The sequence below is a fragment of the Mastigoproctus giganteus genome, chromosome 4 (assembly GCF_048544385.1).
Source record: "Mastigoproctus giganteus isolate SK-2022 chromosome 4, ASM4854438v1, whole genome shotgun sequence".
Lineage (NCBI taxonomy): Eukaryota > Metazoa > Arthropoda > Arachnida > Uropygi > Thelyphonidae > Mastigoproctus > Mastigoproctus giganteus.
This window is the reverse complement of record NC_143578.1, coordinates 76,268,891-76,291,082: the sequence shown is the minus strand read 5'-3', so window position 1 is coordinate 76,291,082 and position 22,192 is coordinate 76,268,891. Positions and strand designations below refer to the sequence as shown.

The following is a 22,192-nucleotide window of genomic DNA, read 5'->3' as shown; positions in this document are numbered from 1 at the left end:
GTCCTCGTATAGCACGATAGTTGTGTTCCTAGAAACCCTCGTGCAATGCAAAATCGTGCAATATAAACAACAGGCCCTATGGGAAAAGTGGGGTTAGGTGCCGACCACCCAAAATTGAACACACATTTGGAACCAAAACATTACCAAACACAATAAATAATCGGGTAATTTAAAATACGTAATAAAAAATATAATATATTTTTTTAATTATAATATAATAAATAATAAATATTTTTTATTATTTATTATATTATAATAAAGTATTTTTAGTATTTTTTAATACTAAAAAAAGTATTTTTTACGAATAAAATACGTATTTTATTCGTAAAAAATTTATTATATTAAATAAAATAGTCGTAATAAAATACTTACGTATTTTATAATACGTAAGTATAAATTATAATACGTAAGTCGTAATAAAATGCTTACGTATTTTATTACGACTATTACGTAATAAAACATTGTAATGCTTTTGCTTCTATCGTAAGCAAACTTGTTTTTTGTTTGATTTTCTATCCAAACAGATGACAGCCATTCCATCTCTTCCAATTCTTTGTGTCTTAATCTGATGGATTTTAATTACACTTTGAGTTGTTCCTGCTATGAAAGTTGTTTTTATTTTCTCTGCATTCTTTGCAATTCTCGGCTTTGCCTCATTTAGGTCTGTAGCACGTGCAATATCACATGGTCTTTCATTTCGCTCAAAGCGTTTCACAATTTCATATTTTTTTCTCTATCGACAGAGGCGGACTGTCCATAAGCCTTACCCGGGAAATCCCGGTGGGCCGGAGGCCGGTGTGATTTTGGCCATAAACGCTAGTATAAGGCCACTATAAATTTTCCCAGGTAAGAATTTTTGACCCAGTCCGCCTCTGTTTATCTATATTGCTTTTTTTTTCTCTCTCTCTGAATCTGCAGTGTCTTCGCCAGGACGCTTCCTTTTCACACCCTTTAAGTATTTTACTAATTTTTAGGGAATAAAGCGCAATTACAAAACAAGGAGGCACGCTTAAACATAAACAAAGCTGCGCGCGTATAGCAACTGAATAAACTCCACCGTAAAGGCCGAGATACACTATTAACACCCCACATTTTACTAAAGCACATTTCTGGGGGTTACTACCATAAAAACAATAAAAACAATTTCCAGTTTCGTTTCTGCTGGTGGAATCTGTTATAAACTGGTAGTAAACTCCATCTAATTGCTGCAATTATATCGATAGCTGGAATTGTGTTGGTTTTTACGTTATTATGGTGAAATGTGTTTCCCCTTCACTGATATAAAACACATAAATACATTTTCAGAATCTTCTTCATTCCTATCGTGTTGCGTTCGGTTGGGGTGATTCCGCGTTCGACTGCCATTTCTTGTAAACACAAAGGCGAATCGTGCATAAGCGAATTCTGTTCGTGTTAAAGAAGATAACGTTCCCCTATTTATAAATCGTGTATGATCGAATTCGTGTAATGTAAACACGTGTTATACGAGGACAGACTGTATCCTTGGGTACATTGTCCCAGGACTTTGCTGCACTCCAAAGTGCATCTTTAACATTAAATGCTTTCTGAAATTCTTTTATCCCTGTACCTTTGTTGCAAGTGTCTAGCATTTTCCACAGAAATACATCCCTGTGCCTGCACTTGAATGCATAAAGAATGCTTTCTAATGGCTGAATTAACGAAGTACAGTTGGGATGCTAGTAAACAGCACATACATTGTCCTTGACTAGAACTTCAGCAGGATGGCATGAAGAACAATTATCAAGCACTAAAATAATTTTGCAGTCATCAGGTAGTCCCACAGATTTACAATGAACCCTGTAATCAGGCACAAAATTCTTTAGAAACCAATCGGTGAAAATCTGTTGTAATCCAAGCTCACTTATTTGCCTTATAAATCACAGGAAACACCCTGACTCCCTTAAATGCCCTGGGATTCTGACTTTTTCCAACAGTGAGTAATTTGCACTTGTGGGTGCCAGCTGCATTGGAACATGCAAGAATCGTAAGTCATTTCCTGGAATCCTTATACCTTGCTGGTGCTGCCTCATCTGGTGTTACATATGATTTCCTTGGTATGTAATGCCAGAATAAAGACGTTTCATCTGCACTGTACACCTGTTCAGCTGACAGTCCCTCATCAGCAACCAAATCTAAATATGCCCCTGCAGCATCGTGGTCTGCCGTGCCTTTATTTAAATCTTTTGAACCACTCAGATGAATATTCACATGGAGTTGTCAAATTTAATTCCTCGTGAAAAGGTTTAGCTTGGGCCATTATAATGGAACAATCAAGTGGAAACTTTTCACTCCGGCGATACCTAATCCATTCAAACAACACTCTTTCCACATCTACACTCTTCGACTGGTGTAAAGTTTTTCACTTGTCCACTAATATAGGCACATCACTGTCACGGTAGAATTTAAGTATCTGTTCCTTCTGTTAGCATTAGCATTAGTAGAGGCATATGATGCAAGAAAGCAAGCTTATGCAGCATCAGCCAGAAAAAAAAAAAAAAAAAACTTCCACTTCACCCCTCCGTTCATTCGAAATACCTGTCCAGCTGAGCCTTAAACTTATTTAGGCTATCAACTTCCACGACAAGGGATGGAAGTCTGTTCCACCAACCACCACTCGCTGGCTAAAGGCAAATTTCCTCACGTCTATCCTACATCCGTCTTTCCTCAATTTGAATTTATGCCCTCTCAGGTAATTATTCTGAGCAAGAGGAAGAATCCCATCAGCATTGAGCATGCTCAAACCATTCAAGGCTTTATACACCTCTATCAGATCACCTCGCCGGTGCCTAGTCTCCAGACACTGTAATTTGCAAAACTTAAGCCTTTTTTTGTAAGAGCAACCCTTTGTTCCATTCACTAACCTTGTTGCCCTTCTCTGTACTTGTTCCAGCAGCTCTACATCCTTCTTGAAATGAGGCCTCCAGACCTGTATACAATACTCAAGGTGTGGCCTGACCATTGCCTTATACAAGGGAAGAATCACCTCCTTATCCCTGCTAGAAAAATTCCTGTATATCATTGATAAGACACCATGAGCGCTCTTGCAGCCCGTCTGCACTACTCAGAGAACTTCATATCTGCCTGCACAATTACCCCCAGGTCCTTTTCATTCTCTACCACTGTCAGTGTAGTACCACAGAGTTGATACGTTGCTCTAGGGTTGCTGTTTCCCATATGTAGTACTTTACATTTGTCAATGTTAAACTTCATTTGCCACCTCTCAGCCCATCTGCTCAACCTTTCCAGATCCTGTTGCAGCAGCATAGCGTCAGTAGTGACCTTAACAACCCTGCCAACCTTTGTATCGTCTGCAAACTTGGACGTTAAGCTTGATATACTATCATCAATATTATTTATAAATACAGAAAACAAAAATGGGCCCAAAACTAAACCCTGAGGGACTCCACTAATAACATTATTCCATGATGAGCAGTGTCCATTGATTACCACTCTCTGTCTTCTCCCCCTCAACCACCCCTTTATCCATATCGGCAATTTGCCTTCAATGCCACACTGCTCCAATTTGTGCAGCAGTCTTCCATGTGCAACAGTATCAAAAGGCTTTCTAAGATCCAAGTATATAATATCAAAGTTATTCCCTGCATCCAGTTCTTTTGTGACTGCATCATAGTATCCAATCAAATTGGTCAGACAAGGCTTCCCCTTAACAAAACCATGCTGTGTCCGAGCTATAACTGAAGTCTAGTCTAGATGATCCTGCAGTGCTTCTTTAACCAGTGCCTCCATTAATTTTCCAGGAACAGAAGTTAAACTCACAGGTCTGTAATTACTTGTGTCAGCCTTTGATCCTCCTTTGTAAATTGGGGTCACATTTGCACATCTCCAGTCTATGGGTACCTTCCCTTAGTAAAGGAAAACTCTCATGATTATGGCTAAGGGTTTGCTTACTTCCTTTGCTGCCTCCTTTAATATAACTGGATAGATCCCATCCACCCCAGGTGCCTTTCTTTTGTTTATCTTCAACAATTTTTCCTCCACTTTACTCTCAGTTATTACAAGATTATCTAGCTTATTGCCAGAGTTGAATACACCTCTGGCATTCGCCTCATGTGTGAATGTCGATGCAAAATATTCATTTAGTTTGTTAGCTACCTGAGCAGGATCATCAACAGTTGAGCCATCAATATCAAGTGGACCAATCTGTTTCATCCCCTGCCTTCTAGAGTTTACATAAGTAAAGAACTCTTTGCTGTTTTTCTTTGCATCCCTTGCCAAAGATTTCTCATAATCTGCCTTCGCCTGCCTAACCTCTTTTGTAACTTGGTTACAGATCAACATATCTATCATAGGCTTCTGTGTTACGTGTTAATTTATTTGTATCCCAAACATTTTTCTTCTCTGCCATATGTCTCATTAGTTCATCTGACATCCATTTAGGCCTAAACCTTGAACAATATTTCTTAGTTGGTATGTAAAGCCTAGTAGCTTCCAAGATAAGTTCTTTGAATGCTTCCCATTTTGAATTTGCTGTTGGTAACATCATCAGTTGGTCCCACTGTATAGAATTTAAATACTGTCTCAGACCATCGTAGTCGCCTTTACGAAAGCAATAATCCTTCCCTTTACCCCTAATGGTAGTTACCTCTTTGAGTAAATCCCACTTCAGAACACTGTGATCACTGCCGCCTAGTAGTTCCTCTATCTGCAGATTCTTAATGCATGAAGAATCACTAATGAAAATCAAATCAAGAATATTACTCCCTCTAGTTGTCTCCCGAACATGCTGATGTAGAAAACAATCATTCAATAAATCCACAAAAGCCTTGCTAGTGTGTGAGTGACCAACCCACAAATTCCAGTCAGTATCTGGGAAATTAAAATCCCCCATTATATAACTCTCTGATTTACTGGCCCACTCTATTTCCCTGTACAGTTTCTTATTATACTCATCAGAGTCATTAGGACTATAGCACACTCCTACTCTCAATTTTGATCTCCCAGTGCTTATGTCACACCAAACTGACTCGACACTGCACTGTCCAGCGATGTCGACTGGCTTCACTTCCTTGGATTTTATGTGTTTCTTAACTAATAGCATAACCCCTCCTCCTTTTCTATCCTGTCTATCCTTTCTGTAGACGTTGTACTCACCAAATTCCAGTTCTACATTCCTTATAACTGTGTGACACCACGTCTCTGATATCCCAACAATATCCACCTTTGATGCTTTGAGCAATACCTCAAAATCAACAAATTTATTTACCAAACTCCTAGCATTGGTGTACATGCAATTATACATGCACCTGTTCTTTTTCTTAGCTACCCTAACACAACCCATGTGTTTCCTTTACCGCAATGACTCCCAGCAGTCTCTGAAGTATCCTGCATCTTGTTTTCCAGGCTTCTGCTCATTCCAATAGAAGCAGTGCAAGAATCACTTTCACCTCTGCCAGTGGCTACTGTTAATATATTAGTCCTTGTATCCTCCCCAAGCTAGCTTGGCGCATTATGGCCTTAGCTGCCAATGCGCCATAAAAAATCAAATCAAATCAAAAACCCAAGCTAGCAGTTTTCCAACCCACCTAACACTGCCTCAATAGCATCAGCAAATATTTTTGCACCCTTTCTATTTAAGTGTATTCCATCCCTGTAGAAGCAGTCCCTTCTGTTAACAATACAGACCAGGCTGAAAAAAATTCTACCCCTTGAGCCTTGCACAGTCTTTCCAGGGCCGAATTGATCGACAAAGCTCTCATCATATACTCCCTCCTATCGTGTCTGCGCAGAATTGCAGACACTTTCAAATTCAACCCTAATTCATGGCTTTTTTTCAACTTTTTTTTCTGTTTCTTGATATCATAGATAGTAAATGTACCAACACCATACTCCTCACTCAAATGCTGCACTGAAGCACCTTTATCGAGTCTGATAAGTAACTCTACTTTCTTCCATATACTGAGCACAAAATGTTTCCTTTTAGACATGGTATTAAATAATAAATTGGAAGAAATAATCACAAAAATGTAGAGCAGCAAGTGTAGACAGCAGCTGTCATACTGAAACTGGTGTGCAATTGATTGCTATATTCCGCACCTGCATTCACTTCCTGAGGGGGCATAAATTGATTTACTTAAAGGTGTAACTACCATCAGAAGTAAAGGGAAGGGTTTTTGCTTTTGTAAAGGTGACTACAGTGTTCTCAAAAAAAAAAAAAACCCACCAGATTCAAAACTAGCCGGTTTCAAAAGTTCCGGATAAATGGTCCGGTACCGGTATAAGTTGCACTGCTGTAACCTACAAACAAGTTGTGCTTATTCTTTAGGGCTAAATTTGAAAGTGTGTCCAATTTTTCCCATGATAAGAGGGAGCATGTGATGAGAGCATTGTCAATCAATTCAGCACTGGAGAAATTGTGCAAGGCTCCTGTGGTAGAATTTTTCTCAATGTGGTCTGTGCTTGTTAACAGGAGAGACTGCTTTTACAGGGATGGGATACACTTAAATAGAAAGGATGCAAGAATATTTGCTGATGATATCAAGGCAGTGTTGGTTGGGTTGGAAAACTGCTAGCTTGGAGCAATTCCACAGACTAATAGATTAACAGTAGCTGCAGGCAGGCAAAGGTAAAAGTGATTCTTGCACTGCTTCTATTAGAATGTGTAGTAGCCTGAAAAGCAAGGTGCTGGGGATTTCAGGGACTGGTGGGAGTCATCAAGGAACAAGTAAATACATGGGCTATGTTAGAATAACTAATAGTAAGAACAAGTGCATGTATACTTGCATGTACACAATGTTTTCTACAGCAGCAGCATGTTTGAGAGGCAGCTAGAGGGAGTGATACTCTTGATATGATTACCAGCAGTGATTATTCATGCTAAGAAGTTGCAATAAAGGAACCACTAGGTGGCAGTGATCGCAGTGTACTGATGTGGAATTTACTTAAAGGTGTAACTACCATCAGAAGTAAAGGGAAGGGTTTTTGCTTTTGTAAAGGTGACTACAGTGTTCTCAGACAGTTTTTAAATTTTATACAGTGGGACCAACGGATGTTGCCAACAGCAAATTCTAAATGGGAAGTATTCAAGGAATTAATCTTGGAAGCTACTAGGCTTTTCATACCAACTAAGAAATACTGTTCATGGTTTAGGCCTAAATGGATGTCAGATGATTTAATGAGATGTGGCAGAGTAAAAAAAATGCATGGGATGCATATAAATTTTCAGGCAATTCAAAAACCTATGATAGATATAAAGTAGTCTTTAATCAAGTCACAAAGGAAGTTACTCAAGCAAAGACAGATTACAAGAAATCTTTGGCAAAGGATGCAAAGAAAAACAGCAAAGATTTCTTTACTTTTGTAAACTCTAGAATGAGGGGGATGCATTAGATTGGTATACTTAATATTGGTAGTTCGACTGTTGATGATCCTGCTCAGGTAACTGAAAAACTGAATGAGTATTTTGCATCTACATTCACACATGAGGAATTCTCATGTGTGAATGAGAATTCCTCACGTGTGAATTTGATAAAATTCTGGTCTCCACTTAGAGAAGTGGAGACCAGAATTTTATCAAACTCTAACAGGGCACTAAATGATTTTGTAGTAACTGAGAGGAAAGTGGAGGAGAAATTGTTGCAGTTAAGCATAAGAAAGGAACCTGGGGTGGACGGGATCTATCCAGTTATATTAAAGGAAGTAAGCAAACCCTAAGCCATAATTAGGAGAGCACCCTTGGACTGAGAGGAAGTCTCCACTGACTGGAGATGTACAAATGTATCCCCATCACAAAGGGTGACATGAGTAATTACAGACATGAGTGATGAGAGAATTACATAAACTAACAGAAGTTAGTTTAACTTCTGTTCGGGGAAAATAATGGAGTCACTGGTTAAGGAAGCTTTGCAGGATCATGTAGACAAGACTGCAGTTATAATTCAGACACAGCATGGGTTCATTAAAGGAAAGTCTTGTCTGACAAATTTTATTGGATGCTATGGTCACAAAGTAAATGGATGCAAAAAATAATTTGATATGATATACTTGGATTTCAGGAAAGCTTTTGATACTGTTGCACATGGAAGACTACTGTACAAATTGGAGCAGAAGACTACTGTATAAAGTGGAGCAGAAGACTACTGTACAAATTGGAGCAGTATGGAATTAAGGCAAGTTGCTGGTATGGATAAATGGATAGTTGAGTGAGATGTGACAGAGAGTGATAATCAATGAATACAGCTTTTCATGGACTAATGTTATTAGTAGAGTCCCCCAGGGTTTGGTGTTGGGTCCATCGTTGTTTTGTATATTTGTCAATGGTATTGATGAAAGTTTGCAGATGATACAGATGTTGGCATGGTTGTTAATGACAGCATGTTACAGCAACAAGATCTAGAAAAGTTGGGCATATAGGCTGAGAAGTGCCAACTGAAGTCTAACATTGACAAATGCAAAGTACTGCATATGGGTAGCAATAACCCCAGAATGAAGTACCAACTGTGTGGTACTTTACTCAGGATAGTGGAGAATGAAAAAGACCCAGTGGTAATTGTGCAGTCAGATATGAAGTTTTCTGAGCAGTGCAGATAATCTACCAGACCAGGTCGTGGGGTCTTGTCAATGATATATGGGAATTTTGCTAGCCACACATTGAGTACTGCATACAGTTATGGAGACCTCATTTTTGGAAGGATGTAGAGTTGCTAGAACGAGTACAGAGAAGGGCAACAAGATTAGTGCAGTGAACAAAGGGGGGTTCACCCACCTCTTACCAAGAAAGGCTTAAGTTTTGCAAATTACAGTGTCTGGAGACTAGGCACCTGCGAGGTGATCTGACTGAGGTGTATAAGGCCTTGAATGGTTTGAGCATACTCAATGCTGATGGGATACTTCCACTTGCTCAGATTAAGAACCTGAGGGGACATAAATTGAAATTGAGGAAAGAGAGTTGTGGAATAGATGTGTGGAAATTTTCGTTTATTCAGCAGGTGATTGATTGCTAGAACAAACTTCCATCTGTCATTGTGGAAGTTGATAGCTTAAATAATTTTTTTAAAAAAACTGGACGAAAGTTTGACTTTTAGAGCGAAATAATGGAGGAAATGGGAAGGGTGTTTTTTTTTTTTTTTTTTGCTGATGCTATAGTCTACACTCAATCATCATATTTGGCAAACAGAAATGAGAGAATTTATAAAATATCCACTAGACTGCAAATAAACCTCTGTGTATCCAAATCAAGGAGTTGTTAAAAGACTAAAATCTGACCTTTGTCAACATTTCTTCTCTAAAACATTCCCTACCATCATTCTGTACACAAACTTATGACCTTTCCCTCCTATACTGTGAAAAAAAATTCCGTATTCTCGATTAATTTCCAACAGTTACACAAATCACAAGAATTACACAAGAATCTGCAGATAAAGGAACCACTAGGTGGCAGTGATCACAGTGTGCTGAAGTGGGATTTACTCAAAGAGGTAACTACCATCAGGGGGTAAAGGGAAGGGTTTTTGCTTTTTGTTGTAAAGTTGACTATGATTGTCTGAGACAGTATTTAAATTCTATACAGTGGGACCAACTGATGATGTTACTAACAGCAAATTCAAAATGGGAAGCATTCAAAGAACTTATCTTGGAAGCTACTAGGCTTTACATACCAACTAAGAAATATTGTTCAAGGTTTAGGCCTAAATGGATGTCAGATGAACTAATGAGACATATAGCAGAGAAGAAAAATGCATGGGATACATATAAATTAATGCTGTAACCAAGTCACAAAGGAGATTAGGTAGGCAAAGGCAGATTATGAAAAATCCTTGGCAAAGGATGCAAAGAAAAACAGAAAAGAGTTCTTTACCTATGTACTCTAGAAGGAAAGGGATGAATCAGATTGGTCCACTGGATATTGATGGTTCAACAGTTGAGGATCCTGCTCAGGTGGCTAACAAACTAAATGAGTATTTTGCATCTACATTCACACATGAGGAGTTATTCAGGAAGGGGAATGCCAGAGGTGAAGTAAACTCTGGCAGTGAGCTAGATGATTTTCTAATAACTCAGAGGAAAGTGGAGGAGAAATTGTTGAAGATAAACATAAAAAAGGCACCCAGGGTGGATAGGATCTATCCATTTATATTAAAGGAGGCAACAGAGGAAGTAAGCAAACCCTTCTTTGGACTCAGGGGAGGTACCCATAGCATGGAGATGTGCAAATGTGACTCCAATTCACAAAGGAGGATCAAAGGCTGACACAAATAATTATAGTCCTGTGAATTTAACTTCTGTTCCAGGAAAATTAATGGAGGCACTGGTTAAAGAAGCACTGCAGGATCAGCTAGACAAGACTTCAGTTATAGCTCGGACACAGCATGGTTTTGTTAAGGGAAGGTCTTGCCTGACCAATTTGATTGGATACTGTGATGCAGTCACAAAAGAACTGGATGCAGGGAATAACTTTGATATTTTATATTTGGATCTTAGAAAGGCTTTTGATACTGTTGTACATGGAAGACTGCTGAACAAATTGGAGCAGTGTGGCATTGGAGGCAAGTTGCTGCTATGGATAAAGGGATTTTTGAGGGGGAGTAGACAGAGAGTGGTAATCAATGAACACTGCTCATCGTGGACTAATGTTATTAGTGGAGTCCCTCAGGGTTCTGTGTTGGGTCCATTGTTGTTTTCTGTATTTATAAATGATATTGATGATGGTATATCAAGCTTAATGTCCAAGTTTTCAGACGATATAAAGGTTGGCAGGGTTGTTCAGGACACTATTGATGCTATGCTGCTGCAACAGGATCTGGAAAGGTTGAGCAGATGGGCTGAGAGGTAGCAGATGAAGTTTAACATTGGCAAATGTAAAGTACTACATATGGGAAACAGCAACCCCAGAGCAACATATCAACTCTGGTACTACACTGACAGTGGTAGAGAATGCAAAGTACCTGGGGGTAATTGTGCAGGCAGATATGAAGTTCTCTGAGCAGTGCAGATGGGCTGCAAGTGTAGCTTATGGTGTCTTGTCAATGATATACAGGAATTTTTCTGCAGGGATAAGCAGGTGATTATTCCCTTGTTATAAGGCAATGGTCAGGCCACACCTTGAGTACTGTATACAGGTCTGGAGGCCTCATTTCAAGAAGGATGTAGAGCTGCTGTAATGAGTACAGAGAAGGGCAACAATATTAGTGAATGGGACAAAGGGTTGCTCTTACGAAGAAAGGCTTAAGTTTTGCAAATTACAGTGTCTGGAGACTAGACACCGGCGAGGTGATCTGATAGAGGTATAAAGCCTTGAATGGTTTGAGCATGCTCAATGCCGATGGGATTCCTCCTCTTGCTAAGAATAATCACCTGAGAGGGCATAAATTCAAATTGAGGAAAGACAGATGTAGGATAGATGTGCAGAAATTTGCCTTTAGCCAGTGGGTAGTTGGTTGGTATAACAGACTTCCATCCCTTGTGGAAATGGATAGCCTAAAGAAATTTAAGGCTCAGCTGGACAGGTATTTCGAATGAACGGAAGGGTGAAATGGGAGTGGATTTTTTTTATTATTATTATTTTTTTATTTCGGCTGATGCTGCATAAGCTTTCTTTCTTGCATCATATGCCTCTTCTAATGCTAATGCTAAAATCATTTCTCTGAGTTCTCCAGTTATTTACCAGTCTATACCTATGGTTCAAAATCAAGAATGAGATCTTATTCTAAGCTCCATGCCAGACTGGTACAAATTATATAAGAGAGACAAAACAAAGATTGTTTGACAAGATGGCTGAATACAGCAGTATCATTTATACTGCCAGCTGTAGTTGAAGATTTTTTGGCAAGAAAAGCACAGCATCAATCCTAGCAGAAGTGCAGCCATGGCAATCACAAGATTATAAGTGCCAAAATTGTAAATACCTCCACAGGCATTGATTCTACTACCTTAATCCCTGGATCAGGCAGAATAACATGAGCCAAGGTCAGAGTACACGCATGCATGCACACACATTTGCGCACGCGTACGCACACTTGTACGGCACATTTCAATCTGTTTTACTATAGGGAAAATCCCTATTAGTAAGCCCTCCTCATCTATAGGACACATCAGTTTTTTCCCACTTCTGTAAGATCTTTATGTTCATCTTTTCTCTCCCCCCCCCCCCAATGTCTTGTGTATATTCATATTCATGTTGATATGTATAGATACGATGCATATATGAAAGTGACTATATATGAGAAGCAGTCAACAGTTGTTTATCCTCACCTAAATATAGTTGAATTGAGGATTTGATATTATCTATTATATACTGCTAAGTCTCATAACAATGTATATTTATTTGTTTTCTAGATCCATTGGTTACCAAACTAGAGCCATGAATACAGCAAGAGGTGGTATGCTGGAGAAGGTTGAGGTCTAGTCTGTTACAAAATTTCTTCATTTGCAAGACAAAGAAGCAAAACAAATCATGAGGAGATGAAAGCTTTTTGTGGGGAGGGTTGCCCATAATATGAGACTGTGAAAAATTTGAAAAGACAGTTCAGGTGAGGGCAAAGCAGTGTACATGGTGACCCAAGAGAAGGATAACCAATACCAGCTGCAGACCCTATTGCTGTTGTGGGTTAAGTGGAAGAAGAAAATCCTTGAAAAAAGATGTGTGACTATAAATTTTATAGCAAGTGAAGTGAATATTAGCCGTGGATCTGTTTACACCATAATACACCATGTCGAAGGTGCAACTTAAACATATGCTGGAACCAATATAGTATGGTGATTGTTTCTGGGATTGTTGACACCACCTCAAAATCTCCACAGAAAACAGTAAAAGACAACACTGTTTCCTGTGGAGCATTTGCTGTTTCTCTACACAGTTATTGGAACTTTTGGTGTGGGGGGGGGGAGAGAGAGAGAGAGAGAGAGAGAGAGAGAGAGAGAGAGAGAGAGAGAGAGAGAGAGAATGTTGATTGTTTTGAGCAAATTGTAATGATAAATGAATGCTAGGTCACTATGACTTAGAAACAAAATAAGATGAACCAACAGTGAAACATTCATCTTCACTAAGCCCCAAAAAAGCCAAGGTTCAATTGTCTTCTGCCAACAAGGTCACATTGCAGATTACTTCCAAAGAGGCAACAGTATCACTGGGGAGTAGTACCGAAATGTCCTGGGAAAGTTAAGAGAGGCTGTCAAGTTGAAGAGATGTGGAAAACTATCCAAGGTGTCCATCTCCTAGCTGAAATGCTCACAAGGCTTCCCTTGCAGTGCGCTTTGCAATTAGGTATGTGACTTTGAAAGTCTGCTGCACTCTGCCGCTTATTTTCCTGAATTCTGATCTCCAGACTTCTTCCTCTTTCCTAAAATGAAAAACTAACATGGCCACAGTGTTTCAAATCTCTGACTCAAATATCTCTGGTTGAGGGTAAATACTTAAGACTAAAATGCATTAAGGGCTTATGCCTCAGGCTGCAAGAGAGTTAGACCATGTACAAGTTAGTGCAACTGCATCATATTAGTACACAGCCAATTCTGAATTAGCAAATTATTTGCAAAAGCTAATTCAGAATTGGCTGTGTACTAATATGATGCAGTTGCACTAACTTGTACGTGGTCTAATTCTCTTGCAGCCTGAGGCATAAGTCCTTAATGCATTTTAGTCTTAATTCATCTTATACACCATCAGGCATCTCTCATATTGTGAAGTTATACTTCATAACTGTTTTTCCATCATTACATCACTTGCGTACCCACCCACCAAAGAAGGGCCAAATAGGCCTGAAACGGTGCCGTCTGGGTGGTGGTGGTGGTATCCTCTGAGAATAAGTAACAGCAGTCTTCTCCTTTGGGTGAAGCATTACTTATTCAAAGTAGTGCAATGCCATGGCAACTCGTCGTGAAGGTATTCATAATATGAGATATAACTTAAATGATGCCGCTTTTGCAAATAATTTGCTAATTCAGAATTGGCTGTGTACTAATATGATGCAGTTGCACTAGCTTGTACGGGGTAAATACTTATTGACTGTCACATATATGTATTGATGCTCTTATATGTATGTATATTTATTTAAAATAAATAAATGCACAAGGCATAATACTTTAAGAGTTTGGTATCTATATAATATCGATGTTTAGATACACCATAGATAACTCTTAATAAACTACAAAGTAGTTGTTGTAGGCATCATTTGCTGTTTCTCATATTGTGCTCTGCCTTCACGACGAGTTGCCATGATATTGCACTACTTCGAATAAGTAACTCTTCACTAATAGAGAAGACTATTGTTACTTATTCTCAGTTGAGTACCACCACCCAGACAGCACTGTTTCACGGCTATTGGCCGATCATCAGTGGGTGGGCAGGTACCCTGGTAATGCAGACATGACGACCCAGTTGTGAAGTTAATCACACAATATGAGAGATGCCAAGAGGTGTAGATGTCAATATTTAAAATAAATAAATGCACAAGGCATAATACTTTAAGAGTTTGGTATCTATATAATATCGGTGTTTAGATACACCATAGATAACTCTTAATAAACTACAAAGTAGTTGTTGTAGGCATCATTTGCTGTTTCTCATATTGTGCTCTGCCTTCACGACGAGTTGCCATGATATTGCACTACTTCGAATAAGTAACTCTTCACTAATAGAGAAGACTATTGTTACTTATTCTCAGTTGAGTACCACCACCCAGACAGCACTGTTTCACGGCTATTGGCCGATCATCAGTGGGTGGGCAGGTACCCTGGTAATGCAGACATGACGACCCAGTTGTGAAGTTAATCACACAATATGAGAGATGCCAAGAGGTGTAGATGTCAATATTTAAAATAAATAAATGCACAAGGCATAATACTTTAAGAGTTTGGTATCTATATAATATCAGTGTTTAGATACACCATAGATAACTCTTAATAAACTACAAAGTAGTTGTTGTAGGCATCATTTTAGGCATCATCTTAAAGTATTATGCCTTGTGCATTTATTTATTTTAAATATTGACATCTACACCTCTTGGCATCTCTCATATTGTGTGATTAACTTCACAACTGGGTCGTCATGTCTGCATTACCAGGGTACCTGCCCACCCACTGATGATCGGCCAATAGCCGTGAAACAGTGCTGTCTGGGTGGTGGTACTCAACTGAGAATAAGTAACAATAGTCTTCTCTATTAGTGAAGAGTTACTTATTCGAAGTAGTGCAATATCATGGCAACTCGTCGTGAAGGCAGAGCACAATATGAGAAACAGCAAATGATGCCTACAACAACTACTTTGTAGTTTATTAAGAGTTATCTATGGTGTATCTAAACACCGATGTATATTTATGTACTGATGTTCATCTTACCAAGGGCTGGCCACTGCAATGTTTGCAAACCTTGCTTTATGACTTTGAGCATTGTTGTATTGAAAGATGTCAGGATCTCTTCCACAAAACTGCCACAATGCAGGCATACGAAATAGTTGAGAACATCGACAGGAACATTTGTGGTTCCATGCACTCTGACCAGTGGACCTAGTCTACTCTCAAACCACAACATCTCTTCCCATCACAATCAGTATCCTCCAGTCATTTTCCATATTCAAATACAGTAATACCCCGACTTACGCTACCCCGACTTACGCGAACTCGGAGTTACGCGGTTCCTGATTTTTTCGTTTGGCAACGCTGCCGCCCACTATCTTCAAGGTCGTTTTTCATATGTTATCGATATACGGTGCGACGGTGGAGAATGAGAGCGAAAGATGAACAAAATTCAACTTTGCTGCTTTTATGTTTTTTATATCAGTGAAGGGGAAACACACTTTCACCATAATAACGTAAAAACCAACACAATTCCAGCTATCGGTATAATCGCAAATGCAATTAGATCGAGTTTACTACCAGTTTATAACAGATTCCACTAGCAGAAACGCAACTGGATTTTTATTGTTTTATGGTAGTAACCCCTAGAAATGTGAGGTGTTAATAGTGTATCTCTGCCTTTATGGTGTTGTTTATTCAGTTGCTACATGCGCGCAGCTTTGTTTATGCGTATCAAGCGTGCCTCCTCGTTTTGTAATTGTGCTTTATTCCCTAAAAATAAAAAGGAAGCGTCCTGGTGAAGACACTGCAGATTCAGAGAGAAAAAGAAAAGCAATTATCGATAAACAGAGGCGGACTGGGTCAAAAATTCTTACCCGGGAAAATTTATAGTGGCCTCATACTATGGTTTATGGCCAAAATCACACTGGCCCACCGGGGTTTCCCCGGTAAGGCTTATTGCCAGTCCGCCTCTGTCGATAGAGAAAAAAATATGAAATTGTGAAACGCTTTGAGCGAAATGAAAGACCATGTGATATTGCACGTACTACAGGCCTAAATGAAGCAACGGCGAAAAGCACATGACAATTGCAAACTTGACAGGTTGAAAATTGAAAAGGGCTTAAAAATTTTAGAAAACATAGACTCCAACGAAGAACGCGTTATAGCTACAAAGCAAGGAATAAAAAAATTATTAGCTTGCTACGAAGAAATTCTGCGTGAAAAAAAGAACGCGCTGTGTCGTCAGACGAATTTGTTAGATTTTATGAAGCCATCGAAATAACTTTTTAACGTAAGTCATTTGTTTTTTTAATACATATTTTGTATTAATATGTATAAAGAACTGCAATTTTATTAATATTTTTCTTCTAAACTAGTGTTTTTGTTAGTCCTTGGTCCCAATTAAGCAAAATTTATATGTATTTATATGCAAAGTTGTACCCCGACTTACGCGAATTCGACTTACGCGATTTTCGTCGGACCCACCTATCGCGTAACTTCGGGGTATTACTGTATACTCATCAGACAGGAAGAATACATAGCATATTGGCTGGAATTCTCTGGTTGGTCACAGAGTAGCAGAACTTTTGTGGATTTATTCGATGACTGTTTTCTACATCAGTACATTAGAGAGGCAACAAGAGAAAACAGTCCATCTAATCTGATTACACTGGTCAACAAAAAAAAAAAAAAAAAAAAAAACATTTTTCACTCCCTGTTAAAATTCAGGGTGATTCTTGTAGATTTAACATTGCTGAATTCAAATATGGTAGTCATATTGCTGTAACACCCATCAATTTTAAGGGAGAAGGGATTAAAGTAAAAACTAAGTTTCTATTAAAAAAAATTTCATATATGGTATAATATAGATAGCAGTTATGTTTAACTTATGAAGAAAATCAATGAATTGCAATGTTGATCACATCAGGTAGGTCTGAAGGCCTGCCAGACCAAAAATGGCTGAAACACAACTGTTGTGTCTCACATTCTTGCTTTTCTTTTTTTTTTCCCACACCTTCCAACATGACAGCATGGAGTTGGGTTAAGGTGTTGTGACAGGCTGCTTCCATAAAATTTCCACAGTATAGTCCATACAGATTTGATAAGAATATCAGTGTAGCATGTAACTTCATAGTTCTGTGCACTGCAGTCAGCAGAGCCATAAGAAACACTCTGGACCATGTCACCTTCTCCAAACTTCACAGTTGGAGACATTCAGATAGCAAGCATTCTCCAGGTTTCCTGCATACCCAGATATGTCGTTGTCCATGTTCAATGTACAGTGCATGATGCCAATTGAAATGAGCATTTGTTATCATAGGCTTTTGGACTGCTGCTGTTTCCTGAAAATTCGTGGCATCCAGCTCTCTGTGTGTCATGAAAAAGGGGTTTTTCTCTGTTTGTCACAGTTCAAAACCCAAATTCTGTATGGTCTGATAGAGACATGAGATAATTGTTTCAAGGTGTCAGTTCCTATCATTCAGTATTTTATGTATTTGATCATTTCTTTTGCCCATTCACCTCTGAGATTCTATTTCTTCAACACATTGCCAATTTGTAATTTGAATGTTTAATTCCTGAGCAATAGCATCTTCAGACATTCTACCTATGATATCCAACTATCATTTTTCTTTTTTCAAATTCTGTTGACTCTTTCTCTGTTTCTCATTGCTCAGCATAGATGCCTGAAATGAATCCCAGGCCAACTGCTGATCACATATATGCATATTTCATAGTTGCACACAATTTCTTGCAGTCAGAGGAGGTGTTGTATATTTGCAGGTTCCCCCCCCCCACCTTCAGAATGCAAAATTTTCAATAGCCGATAATTGTGAGAACAAAACAAATTTAAGTCTTTTTAGAACATATAAATGAATCAGATAACTGAAATGTGGTTTATTGCATTTCATAATGATATGCATTTTCCTGTTACATCATATGACTTGTTAATTCCTATTATGTAAGAAATTATAAAAATTTCTCTTTATGCTCCACTACAGCCCCCAAGGCACTAGTAGTTCCCATATTCATCATAAATGCGTTCTTGTACACTGATATACCAGTAGAACAGATAACATGAGATGTAGCATGTGCAATTTTTTCTGGGAGTGTACAAGTCAAACTCACAATGTGCATAATATCCACATGCATTACCCCTGGACCACAGCTGGCCCTTAAAAAATACTAATGATTAACAAATTAAATATCTAACTACAACAAGTTACTACTTAATGAGATGCTCCCTGCCATCTGCAACCAAGCAATTAAATTAAGCCAAATGAAAGAAATCAGAATTAATAAGCAGATCATATCAAAAATGCAAACATTGGTGAATTCACAGTGATAGATACTCAATGATGGAAGTTATCAGTATGGTTTCTCAAAACTTTTTTTTTTTTTTTGCGTTATTTTTTCTGTTTAGTATAACTTTTCCTTCTTTCTTTTAGTGAGTGTCAGTATTTGCTTTTGGAATGGTGATTGGGTAGTTTCCTTACATTATTCCAGGCAACATTACATATTTTCTTTCATTTTGTAGTTTCATTGTTTTGTTTAATTTTCTGTAATTTAATTGCTTGGTTTCATGTAGTAGGAGTCAGCAGAAATTTTCATACGTAATGTAAAAGTATTTCATTTGATACATATTTAATCGATTGCACCATATTTAATTCATATTTTAATTTAGTCCAAAAAATTTTCATATATAGTTTGCTAAAGCCCAGAAGAGTTCCTAGCTTCATCATAACTGATATACTAGCACAACAATATCAGTTGCATATACAGACTCAGTTCCACAGTGTACATACTCATCCTCATGCATTTCCCCAGGATCAGCCAGCCCTGTTCTCTTGCACTATTGGAAGTATTTTTAAGATGTGTTGAAATCATGCATTTCTTCATCTTCACTAAGATAGATTTTTAAATTGTTTTCCAGTTATCTTAATGATGGACAGTAATTTGTTGTAAATATGCTGTGATTTCTTTCATATGAGAAAGTGAGTTTAGACAGGTATAATAATATTAATCAATTTCCTGGCATAAAAAAAGTAATTTTATATGCTTTTTGTGCTTAGAACTTATCCAGTACTCTGTCTTAATGGTGGACATGAATTTATTGTAAAAAAAATTACTGTCTACCATTAATAAACTATAAACTACTAGCACACACATCCACACTATCAGTAAACTATTAGCAGTAATAGTTTATTGATGCTGTGTATGTGTGCGCACCACTACCATTAGTGTCTAGATACTATAATTATAGTAATACTTATATAACTTCCTTACATAAAAAAGTTATTTTTATCAACCTTAAATACTAAAGGTAAGTAGAAGCAATTAAATTATCTATATAATGTGTATTTTTTTTTTTCTTTTTTTTTTTTCTTTTTTTTCTTTTTTTTTTTTTTTTTCTCTATTGATATAATTAATGCGACTTGACAGTTAGATGACAACTTGAAAGTTGGTGGAGGTGGTTTAATGGTACATCAACATCTTAGAAGGCTTTAATTAAATTAAAGCAGATGTTGCAATTAATGTACTTTTCATTCTTTCTTCTTACTTTGGTTGAAATCCATTCTTTTAAAAATTTTCCAGTTTTCAATTTCTAAAAGTTGACAAGTTTGCAATGATTGATGTCCTTGAAGTGAAAGCAAATTTTCATTGATGCTGTACCTGTTCCCAAATATGTGGACCTAACAATTTGCCAATTTTCCCTCCTGCATGTAGTAATTAGTATAGCATTACCCTCATAGCACATTCCAGGACCAAAAAATAAATTAAAAAAAAAAAAAAACCTGATTGCAAGTTTTTGGTTTGCCAAATGTGACCCATGTTAACTGTGTATGACAGCTCTAGTAAGATGCAATTAAAGTAGCTGAGATGGTGAAAGATAACTTTCCATTTAAATTTGTTTTGGGGCTCTATATTTGTTACCATGATCTTTAATTTCATGCTAATTACAAGGAATTTAGCTCATGGGAATTTCTGTTCATACTCACCCTTTCAAATTATAGCTAGATATAAAGCTGGAGGACATCTTGTCAGAGTATAAAAATTAGATATTTTCAGGACTTCAGACGATCTGCTCCAACTTCTGAGCCTAACTGTATTGAAGGTGCCTCCGTAGCCAGGTGGGCAGGAGCAGCAGTGCGTAGCACATGCTTCTTGATTAGACCGGGGTTCGACCCCATGACCACCAAATACGGAGGATGCGGAAAGGTCAGGGAATGACCACCACATATCCTTGGAGCAATATGGCCTTAGTTGCTAATGCTCCTAAAAACCAAATAACAAACAACTGTATTGTACTGCTGACATCATGAAACTGTTAACAGTGATAGCTAATACCCACCAGCCCATCATGACCTGTGTTCCAAATAAAGGTAGGTTGGTGGGCCTATCCTCCATTATAAGTGTCTTTTGTTACTAATTTCAAAGTTTTTATCTAATTAGTTTGTTTATCTGTTGGGCTTGGCCAGCTTCTCACAGATAAGCTGCTACTGTTCAAAAGTGAAAATTCTCGGTTTCAAGTATATGCGAATCACCTGATATCTGGAAGTTTAAATCACCAAGCCTATATATACCCTTGACAGTAACTCTCAAAGTTTTATATATTTACCTCTGCACTGCTCACATGTATTGGTTATTTGGAAATTTGATTTAATGTGTCCAGTTTCTTGTGATTTTACTCCTTTCCTTTATTCTTGTAATATGCTGTGTCCAAGGTTTAAGAAATAGAAGGAAGGAGCATTGAAGCTAGAGATGGTACAATAGGTACTTATTAATTTTTTTTTTTTTTTTCCCCTTGTTATATTGAAATTAGCTTGATAATGGAGTAGCCTTTCTCATACTGGGTTGTGCCATTTCTGACTTGTCTATTTTGTATTGCTTATGTGATCATTGATTCTTTACTAAATTATTTTTCATAGAAGAAACTTTATTAGAATTCTATAAATGCAATTTTGTTTTTATAGCTCAAATCACTACAATGTGTTCATATAAATTGAAGAATTGGTTCCACTATTATATGGCTTAAACATAGCATTCATTCTCTATTACTTTAAATAGTTTGCTTTTTGTTGTTCACCCAATAGTTAACTTTTTAAAAAAAAAAAAAAAAAAGATAGTGTGATTATTCATTTTTGGTTAGTTGGTGACCCTCTGTAATAATACTGAACTGAACAAAATGATAGAATATTGCTTTTGCCATTTCTTCTTCTAGTTCTCTGCCCTCAGGCAAGTTCTGGGCTCCATTGACACCATGTCATAAATTTTAACGAATTCACCATTTATCATTCAAATAATAATTAAAGAATAAGATGGAAATAACAAAAATTACTGGTTAAATTACATGAAAAGAGTAGTCATTCATTAGAACACATACATTTATTTGTGGGTAATTCCTGATCAGGTTGCATATGCTAAAACTCTCAAAGGAAAGCCACTGTACAGGTCATAAAATGGTTTGAAATTTCTGTCTCTAATAAAATAAAAATTTAATTGTTTAATTAATTTTAATCCTCTAAAAGTGTCTCAGTTAGTATGCATTACATGTGAACAAAGTGAAAGTGATCTGCATCTTATAAACAAATATACTTCTTCAGCTAATACAGTTTCACATAATTTCATATTTTTTTATTTTGTTTCAGCAAATTGTTATCAAACATCCACTGCCAATTTAAAGAACATCTGGTGATTGTTCTTAGTATATATGAGTTCTGAAGCTGGTATCTTTAGGCATATATTTTTAGCATTTCTGAGACTTGTCTCATGTACATTTCGTCTCTATGGAAAAGGATTATTTGTTTTACACTAAGACAAATAATCATGGACATTTAACATCATATCATTGCTCATCTGAGAAAATTTTCTTGTGCTGAACAACATGTAAAGATGATCATCTTGGCTCCTACGAAGGCCTTCA

The 22,192-nt window shown here is 37.5% G+C and overlaps 1 protein-coding gene across 1 annotated transcript in view; it reads left to right on the top strand.

Moving 5' to 3' along the window:
- The window catches only part of LOC150086849 (histone lysine demethylase PHF8-like), a 445,826-nt gene extending 423,883 nt beyond the window's left edge, over window positions 1–21,943 (top strand). The window contains exon 21 of the mRNA XM_090371623.1: window positions 21,918–21,943. The gene's annotated coding sequence lies outside the window, so the exon portion shown is untranslated. The remainder of the gene's footprint in view (window positions 1–21,917) is intronic.
- Window positions 21,944–22,192: the final 249 nt, after the last annotated feature.